The following is a 9,990-nucleotide window of genomic DNA, read 5'->3' as shown; positions in this document are numbered from 1 at the left end:
ACCTACCTACCTACATACATACATACATACATACATACATACATACATACATAGACACACACACTCACATTATCCGAAATGTACAATTTTATACATCCACTAGCAGTATCGCCCGGCGTTGCTCGGGTTTGTAAGGGAAATAACTATAAAGCATTTTTAGAGAGTTATAGCCAAAAAATGGGAAAAAAGTGATGGTAAATTTTTTTAGTTAAAAAGGTCGAGTTGCGTCCCCTAGACAGTTTGTGTTTCTGATTCTCGACCCCATGTCGAATTTATCGATTTTTTTCAGAACTGGGGGCACTTTCCAAAATTTTCGCTGCGTTAGTTTTGAATTATGACATTGGGCTATGTGTGTGTCAAGTTTCATCAGAATCGGTTGAAAGCCGTGGTCAGGGTGAGGGTACAACCTAACAGACACACAGAAACACACACAGACAAACTGCCATTTATATAGAGAGAGATTACAGCCGATTTACCAATCAGAATCCTTCTAGGCTTTCCAGAGTGTCAGGCAATAATCCGATTATGCACCCCTGCGCACATCACAGGTAGCTGATATGAAATGAAATATGGTGACTGCTTTCTATTGTTGGAGGAGAACAGACACATCCGGTTTGTAGTTGTTGTGAAAAGGATGATGGGTTCAGTTAAGAGTTATGCCCCTTGATACCAAATCATCACACTTCATTATTCACGCTTATATATTTTCCAACTTTCTCTCAAGTTTTCTTATTCTTTTGCTGTTTTAACCATAATTTTTACCTGAATCATACATGTCTTTTCGTCATATTTCAGTTACTGGGAGCCGCGTTGTAATTTCAACGTTGTTGTCAGCTATAATTGCGCTGTTAATGAAAAACAGGGAGTGTAAGTTAAAATTAAAGAAAATATTTTCTTTTCGGCTCCAACACACAATCTTTCTCACTTCGTTATTTGCCGTGCTTTCTGTATTTCTGTGCCACCCAGACAAGTGCTTAGACACGCACGCGCAAACACACACAGAGGCACCTACACATACATGCATATAGAAGTAGAACACAGACTTTCCTGTCATTACTCGTCAGCAAATGTCTCATAACGCGTGCTTATTTACAATAAATTAGAGGTACCTAGAAGATGGACGGCTGAAAATTCATAGGCTGATCAAGATACTCTCATTGAAAATAACCAAATGAAGTTTATTTCTCAACGTATTCCTTCTTGCAGTCCATACACTGCCCCCTGCGGTGTTGCAGTGCTTGGATTCCATTTGTGAAGAAGATTTCATCCAACAGCAGATATGAGGTCGTCCAGACTGCGATACTGGTACTCAGCCTAGTCAATCTTCATGCCATGGAAGCAATGGATAGTCTGCTGGGGTCAAACCAGAAGAATTGTGAGTGGGAGGGATCAACCAGTTGAAAACCACAGTCACTCAAAATCGCCATTGAAAGCAAGGATTTCTGAACTGGAGGATGGTCCTGATAAAAAAATCCCCTTTCGCCAGTTTTCATAGGTGTTTGGTCTTGATAACATTTCTTAACTCCCTCAGCATTTTAAGATAAAACTCTCCATTTATGCTGTGCCATTTTGAAGATAGATCAAGAAACACAATGTCATTTGTATCTCAAAAATGTAACGCTATCATATTCTCTGCAGATTAAACGACCTTGGCCATCTTTGGAGCTGGCGAGGAGAGGTGTTTCCGCTGCAGGGATTGTCTCTTTGTCTCAGACTCATATTAATGTAGCCAATGCTCATCCTGGGTTAGGAAGCATTCAACGAAATAAGCTCGATCTTCTTGAAACAATGTGAGATTTTCCCGTCTCATGATTGGTCTGGGTCTCTTTTGATCAGGTATTAGAAGACGTGGCATCCATCGAACAGAAACGTTCGTTGTATAAATTTCATTCCGCAGAATATACTCGACTCTCTCATGGAATATGTTGTTAGCATTGCCTATTTGATTTATAGTCAATCGCCTATCATGCATCATCATGTGGTGAATATTATCAACGTTTTCTTTGGTTGAGGCGGTTGCAGAACGTTCAGATTTTGGTACATCTTCAAGATGCTCCCTTCCTCTCCTAAATTCAACTGCCCACTTTTGCATTGTTGATAAATCTGGAGCGTCACCAATTATGTAGCAACCATGTCAGCAGGAATGTTCTTGGGGTTGAAACACTATTTCTGCAAGTACTTGATAAAAAGGTGTGCCAGTTTTGTCCATCTTCAAGAGAATCCGCTACCAGTTAGTTCTTGAACATTCTTTGAACAATCAGACCTCAGTTTACCTGGAACGTGACAGTTCAGTTATAAAAAAAATGGGTTGAAATTAACGAAAAGATTTCAGATATTTCAGAATTAATGAAAAGATTTGACAGATAGCCTATGAACTTAACTAAATGTATGTTGTCCAAAGTGACAATCTCTGATTTGAAAAAACAATGAGTAATCGAGGATGGTTTTGGAACTGGCCACATCGCCGTGTAGAGAAGGCCGTGTGTTGTAATGCACGAAACATTCTGCCACTCTATTATACAACGTTGATGTATGCCGTCTTATGAAATCGGCTTCAGATCCAGAATTCATCCAACCGACTAAGTTTGGCAAGCTGAGTAAATGTCGGTTGTTTTCAGATAGGAAAAATTTTAGCTTTATCGCAAGTTTTAGGCTGTAGGGTTAGATGCTAGTATTTAGGATTTATAATCATGATTTGGATTTAAGGCTTAGTGCTCTGGCTAGGTTTAGGGATAAGGTTCAGGATTAGGTTTTAGAGTTAAGTTTAGTGTTTACAGAGTTTTTCAAAATACCATAATAAATGTTAATTTGTTTCCTTTCATTCCTACATTCTTTCTTTTTGCATTAATCGTTTTGTAACCTTTTCACTATTAATTTATCTAAAAATGTCTATTTGTAATTTTCCTTGCGTCATGTGTCGGAAACAAAACTATTAAAACAAAAAAAAAACAAGGTACTTTTCATATCACTGTTACGATATTGTTTAGAATTTCGATCATTGCTTCTATTTTCTCGTAGCTGCCATAGAAAATACAACTGTGTAGAAATTCTCAATGAAATTGTGTATTTCTAACAGAAACAACCGTAGATAGGTTTCTTTTAGAAACTGCCGGAACACTATCCCAGCCTCACCATGCACATCCATCCTGAAAGTGACTGGAATAGTGATTGCCATTCTTGGAAATGCGTGCCTCAAGAAGGAGATGTTCTTTCGGTGTAACTTACCCGCTATTTCTAAAGTAATGCATTAGTCACTTTGTCGGTTTGGAATACGGACATTTTCACGACTCCGTCTAAGATAATCCAAATAAATCGAAGCGATTTAAAATTATGGAGGACAGTGAAGGCCTGGGAAAAGTGGCAATGAGAAATCAAAGAGCAAAGAGAAAGCGAATGAAATGTCCAGAAAATTCTAGAATGAAAGATAAAGTGACAAGGAACTAAAAGATTATCAACGGTAAGAGACAAGGGCGTGAATACAAGAAAAAGAAGAGGTAGAGGTCAGAGAATGGAAATTGTATATATGTACAGTATCGGCTATGTATCAGATGCTGTTACACACCGCTGGACAGAATGCGCTTCCAATTCTGTCTTCATTGTGTCATTCTTTTCCAAATTAGCCTATTATTTTCTAGCACGTAGATTTAATGAATGGAGTTAGCTAATGTACGACACGTACTTCTGATTACTTTAAACAAATTACTTTGCAGAGTATTTAGCAAGAAATTGCAAAACCTTCTTTATCGGCCTACGAGAGGCTACTACCATTCATTCATTCATTCATGAATTAATTCATTCATTTTCTTCAATGTCCATGGCTCTCCATATTGTTATCTCATTCTGCGCCATTGTTATATAACTGCAATTGTATATTTCTCTCATTTACTTGTTACCCTTGCTTTTACTTATAGCTGTTAACATTGTAGAAACAACACCAGCTGAGGGTATTGAATTTGGAAAGACATTTAATATAACATGCATGCATGTGTTAAAGAATATTCTTGACTTCAGACTCCAACAAAACGGAACTACAGTTTTAAATATACAATATCACAGGAAATCTAGATCATACCAGAAAATATTTATGAGCAAAGGTTTCGACTGTGATTTACCTGTTAATAATATAGGTTTTGTTACCTGTTGGAAACATAACCCCACTTGCAATGATGTAGCAGCTTACTCATGTAAAACATTTCACGCAGTTTCAAAACAGAAGATCATTAAAGGTTGGTGTTACCCGGCTTTTGCACTTACTGAGCCCCAGAAATATTCATTTTAAGTAGATTTATTTCTTTTGTGTATTTCTAATGCACTGTGGAACGCAGACCATCACATTTTGACACATGCAATATTTTGCACCTGCCAAAGTCCTTTTCTTTTCTATTTTATATTGCAATGAAAATACTCTGTGTATGATGTGATATACCTAGTTTTTCTATTCTCTGTAGAATGAAGTAGAAGTTAGTATTAATGATGTATAAGGCCAAAAAATCTCAATTATTCACTATTAAACAACTGTATGTTAAAAACAATTCATTATGTAAATGACTAAATTCGCTTAAAACAATTATAATTTTCCAGTCACGCTTAGATTAGGTTTTAAGGATAAGATGTAGGAATAAGTCACCATACAACTCCTAAATATTATTAGATTCTCTCCTTTTACTTTTCATTTTTGATGAATTATAATTAACTAAATTTCTAAGATCCATCAACCTGTTTCAAACCAGGGTCTGTAATCTACAAAAAGATTGTTCTAATCAATAAATGTGTAACTTTATAGATAATAATTCCTGGGGTATAGCAATCATTTAAGTGTTAACTTTTCATCCAGCTATATATCTGCTCGTCATTCCATGATTATCTGTTAGATTTAGCCGAAGATTCGCAAATCACGTCTAATAAGACCGAAATAGTTTTGGCGATTTTTCAGTAACACCGAAGACCATACTTCTGCTTTACTACAGTCTCTATTTAATATTGGGTTGTCTCTCTTTTCTGTTTTATGTAGCAGTGACTAAGATTAGTAATTTATTCTGACAAAAAGGGTTTTATTCTTAATTATAATATATTGTATCTTGAATTGCCATCAGAAGTTTGCTATCATCCATTACTACTAAGTTTTCTTAAGCGTCCCTGTGTATTTTTTGTACGGTGTGTAGCATTTTGGTAAAAAATGAAAAAGCAATTCATTTCCTGCTAGCTTTGGAAAATATGTGGTCGATTAACATTGATATCTTGGAGTCTGTGAACTAACAGATTCCAATGTGCTGTTTTGTGACTTGCAGACGTCTTTTTCAGATGTAAGTCTAAATTACCTAATTTATTTAATTTCCAAGCAATTGAAACATCCAAGTTTGAGAAAGGGTTGATGCATGCGAAGAAAGTCGTAGTGCCATCCGCACTACAAAAGCTTTTAATAAAGGAATTTCCTATGGGGAACCCAGGAGTCTCGAGAATGAAACCACAAATGAGAAAAATTCGTATATTGGCCTACAATGGACAGTGATATTAAAGAGTCGGTGAAATCCTGCAGAGGTTGTACACTTGCAGCCAGGTCACCACCGGTAAAATTCCAACCGTAGTTTAAAACCGACAGTCTATAGATCAGGCTGTGTATAGATTTTGCTGGATCAATAAATGGCGCATATTCCCTGATTGTAGTAGATAGTTATACTAAGTGGCTGGAAATATGTAGATGTAGGAAACCAACTTCTACGGTAACACTAGAATATCTTCATCAACTCACCATAGTATCAGAAAACGGTACGCAGCTTACGACGTACGAGATTTTTACTAAAAATGAAATTGAACACATCTGTATTCCGTCATATCACGGAACTGTTCGTGGATGCGTTTAAAGGAGCATTTAAAAAAATCAAGAAACGAGCTAATCGATAACGCAGCAATGACAGAACTGTTGAATGTTTATAGGATAACACCAAACCCAAACACTTGTCCAGGCAAGTCGTTTGCAGAACTAATATTTGCTTGAAAGATAAAACCAATTTTTTACTAGCTGTTACCAGTAAGAAAAACAAATAGTTAGCAAATACTGTTAAAAATACTGTTATCAGTTGGAAATATTGTTACCAGTAAGAAAAACAAATAGGGAAAACACTAAAAATACGATAAAGTATTTTAATATCGGTGCCAATGTGTTTTTCAAAATATATAAAAATGCAGAGACATTGGGAAGACGGAGTAGTAAAAAAAACGAGTAGGTAAAATGATATATTTGATAAGAGGCGAAAAATGAGAACACAAAATACATTTAAACCAGCGCGTGTGCGTCACTGTGTGCGTGTGTGTATGTGTATGCAAATTAGAAACAGTAGTTCACAGAAGTCCAGCATCAAGAACAATTCGTCTGGTGTTAACCATTTTAGTTTAGTATGAAAATTGTAGTTTATATTAGTGAAACAACCCAATAGTCAAAGCATATTGTTCAAACATTTTGATGTATTAGATCGTTTTCTTTGCAGCAAAATCCAACTTAAAGAGTCTGGAAAAAGTTAAGGAGTCTGGCGGACAAGTAAGAACCTTTAGATGTGTAGCAAATGTTGTCAAACCATTTGAATCACATGTATCCTTTGTGTGGATTGTAACAAAACATGGAAAATCAAATCATGTCACCAAAAGCGTGAAAATACCAGTTACTTCGAGCTGTTATTCTCTGGTGTCATCTGAGTATAATTTCCATACACCAATGAAAGACGTATCTGACACAAATATCACATGTAAAACAAATTTTGGTTCAATTACCAGACGAATCTCCGGTTAGGGAGCAGTTCGTAAGAAAAGGTAAATCAATTTTCTATTTCTTACCCTGATTGGTGGTTACCCTTTTCTTGTAACAACGGTTATTTAGCCTCAGCTCAACCGTTATCTAAGAGTCGACGGTATTCCGGGTGTGATCACACATCTGTACCTTTCAGGAACTATAATATCCAATGTATCCAAATTTCTTTTAAAACAGTTCTTGTGATATGTATGTGACGTGGCTACTATTTCTTGTTAGTTAAAATGCCACATAGAGGTATTCTCGTTTAAATATGCTTACGGCGTCTCTATGCTATTGTATGTATTCATACTTTTCATAGATGTGTGTGTGTGTGTGTGTGTGTGTGTGTGTGTGTGTGTGTGTGTGTGTGTGTGTCTGTGTGTGTGTCTGTACCTTCTTGCGTACGAAGATGTTTTCGTGTTTTTATACGTGTGGGTCTTTGCAAAAAAGCTTTGTTTATGTGGTTATATGTATGTGGTTTCTGTGCATTAGCATACGTGAAATAGATACGTTTCCTTGATGGGGGATGGTGCAAACATCTGGGCAAATATTCTTTTAGAAACAAGCTTGCATTCATATTTGTATATGTATGGCGGCATGCATATTTTGTGTACGTTTACACACACGCGTGATTGTGAATATATGTATGCATGCGTATTTCCATGTATGTATATACTTTTTTCATCAAAACACACTTAAACCCTTATGTAATATTAATAATATTATTAGGAATGATACTTTGTGCACTCTGAATCACAGTTGTTACGAACGTCGAGGAAATAACAGTAGGATATTTGGGTTGTAGATAAATTGTTTACAAAATAACCGATAGGCATTGTGTATGTTGTCCACAGTTTTGGGCAGCTGGTTACAGTGAACTCAAATTGGTTATCCATACAATCAACATAGACGAGATTAATAAACAGCTTCAGGATACTGAAGACGGAACATATCTCACACAAAATGGACAAGTTGTGCAGATCGAATTAGCCAACCAGTTACGCAGGAATTGATGGGTAAATTTAATAACAGATGTTGGGTTTCATCAAAAAGAAATATTTACAGAATATTAGAAGTGTAGTTTCGACAGAGGAGGTGAAGAGAAAAGACATCGCCTACGGCGTGCTCGTCGTGAGAATAATCATTCATCATTTTCTCGATCCCTGAAATACATGGACAAAGATTTGCAGAGACTAACCATGTATAAAGGCCCCATTTATGTCTGTGACGGACTGCAACGAGTAAGTCAAATGGTTCCAGACAATGGTAGCGGTTTTTAAGCGGAACGTGTTTCCAAAAAGCAACAGACTGGAGATGTCGGATTTTGAACGTGGATCGTTGCTATAATGCACAGTGACTTCTGTTGGTTATCAAAATAAGCAATAATCTATTGGTCGTGCGTTGAATCAAGAGTTTGCTCCATTAAATTTGCATTTTTGTTTTTTCTTTTACATATTGTCTCTCATGAGGATCGTAACGAGCTGTTATAAGTATTGAAAGGTATAACGCCCTAACTATGACAGAGAAGGAAGAATCGTGTCTGCGTAAAGACTGGCGATTTCACTCTCATCGTTCCGACCACTGGAACTCATGATAAACGGTGCATTACCAAAAGCGATCGAGATGGTTGCATGAATGTCTGTTATTGATGAGAAGACGAATGGATATCGTTTATAATTTTAGGTATTCTGGTTCAGTCCATATGTCTATGTTAATTAAAATTGAGAATAATTTTCAAGCATCGTTACCCTTCTCACTCAGAAAGGATTAAGTACTGGTGATAACTGATTGGCATTGGTGTAGCTGAAAGACGGCTGATCTCGTCATAAGAACCTTCTGAGCAGAGTGACAACAATTCACTTTGTTTCTTGTCGAAGGAACAGGGTTCAGTGTTCAAGAGATGCATCTACTCAAAACATCCATTTCAATTGAAGACGTGAGATGGTGTGGCTGATGATGCGAAGACATGAAAATACTGAACAAAGACTTCCAAATAAACAAGTCAGATAGATGTGGGTGTCAGTTATGAAGCTTATTTTCGTACACTTGCTCTCCTTCCCCGTTCTTTACTCTTGGGAGAAAGGTTCATAGAAATTTAGGGGTTTTGTATCTTGAATGTTGCCAAGCACTTACCACATTGTATTAACTGGACAATGAGCTGTGTGAGACGTCGAATTTCACATTTACAGGGTCATTGGAGATCATGACTGTAAATGGAAGTTAGGAAATCTTTTCGGAAGGTACACTTGAGATGAGATGAAGTTGAATGTTTGGTATGAATTTTATTGTTACGAGTTATATGGTGCAGCCAACAAACGAACATGCCCGAAAAGGATGTATGTATGTATGTATGTATGTATGTATGTATGTATGTATGTATGTATGTATGTATGTATGTATGTATGTATGTACGTATGTATGTATATCTATCTACCTGTCTATCTATCTATTTATATTCATAAACACACACATATAAATGCGCACGCACTGACACAGCGCATGCTTGTAAATATGTATACATGTTACCTTCTTCATAACCTAACCATTGTTTCTCTATATGATGGCAATTCTTCCCTTTTACAGAATGCTGTTTACTTAACACCTGATCCAAAATTTCGAAGTCAACTTCACTGTCAACTTTCTTGGTAATAAATAAATATATTTCCTCTATATAGTGTACTGAGTTCTTTGTTCAGCTATTACTACTTGTTACTTTTCAGTCTTAAGTATGTATGTATGTATGAATCTACTAGTATATATATATATATATTATATATATATATATATATATATATATATATATATATATATATATATATATATATATGTATGACTGTATGTATAAAATATATATGTGTATATATATGTATGAATGAATATACATATATATATATATGTATGTATGTATATATATATATATATACATATATATATATATATATATATATATATATATATATATATATATACATACATACATATATAAATATATGTATATACATTCATACATATATATATACATATATATTTTATACATACAGTCATACATATATATATATATATATATATATATATATATATATATATATATATATATATATATATATATATATATACTACTGTAGTAATTGAATAATATTCTTAAGGCCGCAATATATTCACACGCAGTACATTTCAGAGATTGTCACTAATTCAGTTATTAACCA

At 35.4% G+C, this 9,990-nt stretch overlaps 1 protein-coding gene across 1 annotated transcript in view; it reads left to right on the top strand.

Moving 5' to 3' along the window:
* Positions 1 to 9,990, top strand: part of LOC118766817 — a 31,404-nt gene that overhangs the window by 3,496 nt on the left and 17,918 nt on the right. The window contains exons 2-4 of the mRNA XM_036510600.1: positions 4,076 to 4,226; positions 6,486 to 6,804; positions 9,368 to 9,429. The gene's annotated coding sequence lies outside the window, so the exon portion shown is untranslated. The remainder of the gene's footprint in view (positions 1 to 4,075; positions 4,227 to 6,485; positions 6,805 to 9,367; positions 9,430 to 9,990) is intronic.

The sequence above is a fragment of the Octopus sinensis genome, linkage group LG18 (genome assembly GCF_006345805.1).
Source record: "Octopus sinensis linkage group LG18, ASM634580v1, whole genome shotgun sequence".
In the NCBI taxonomy this organism is placed as follows: domain Eukaryota; kingdom Metazoa; phylum Mollusca; class Cephalopoda; order Octopoda; family Octopodidae; genus Octopus; species Octopus sinensis.
The sequence above is the reverse complement of the archived record's forward strand: the minus strand, read 5'-3'. Positions and strand labels throughout refer to the sequence as shown.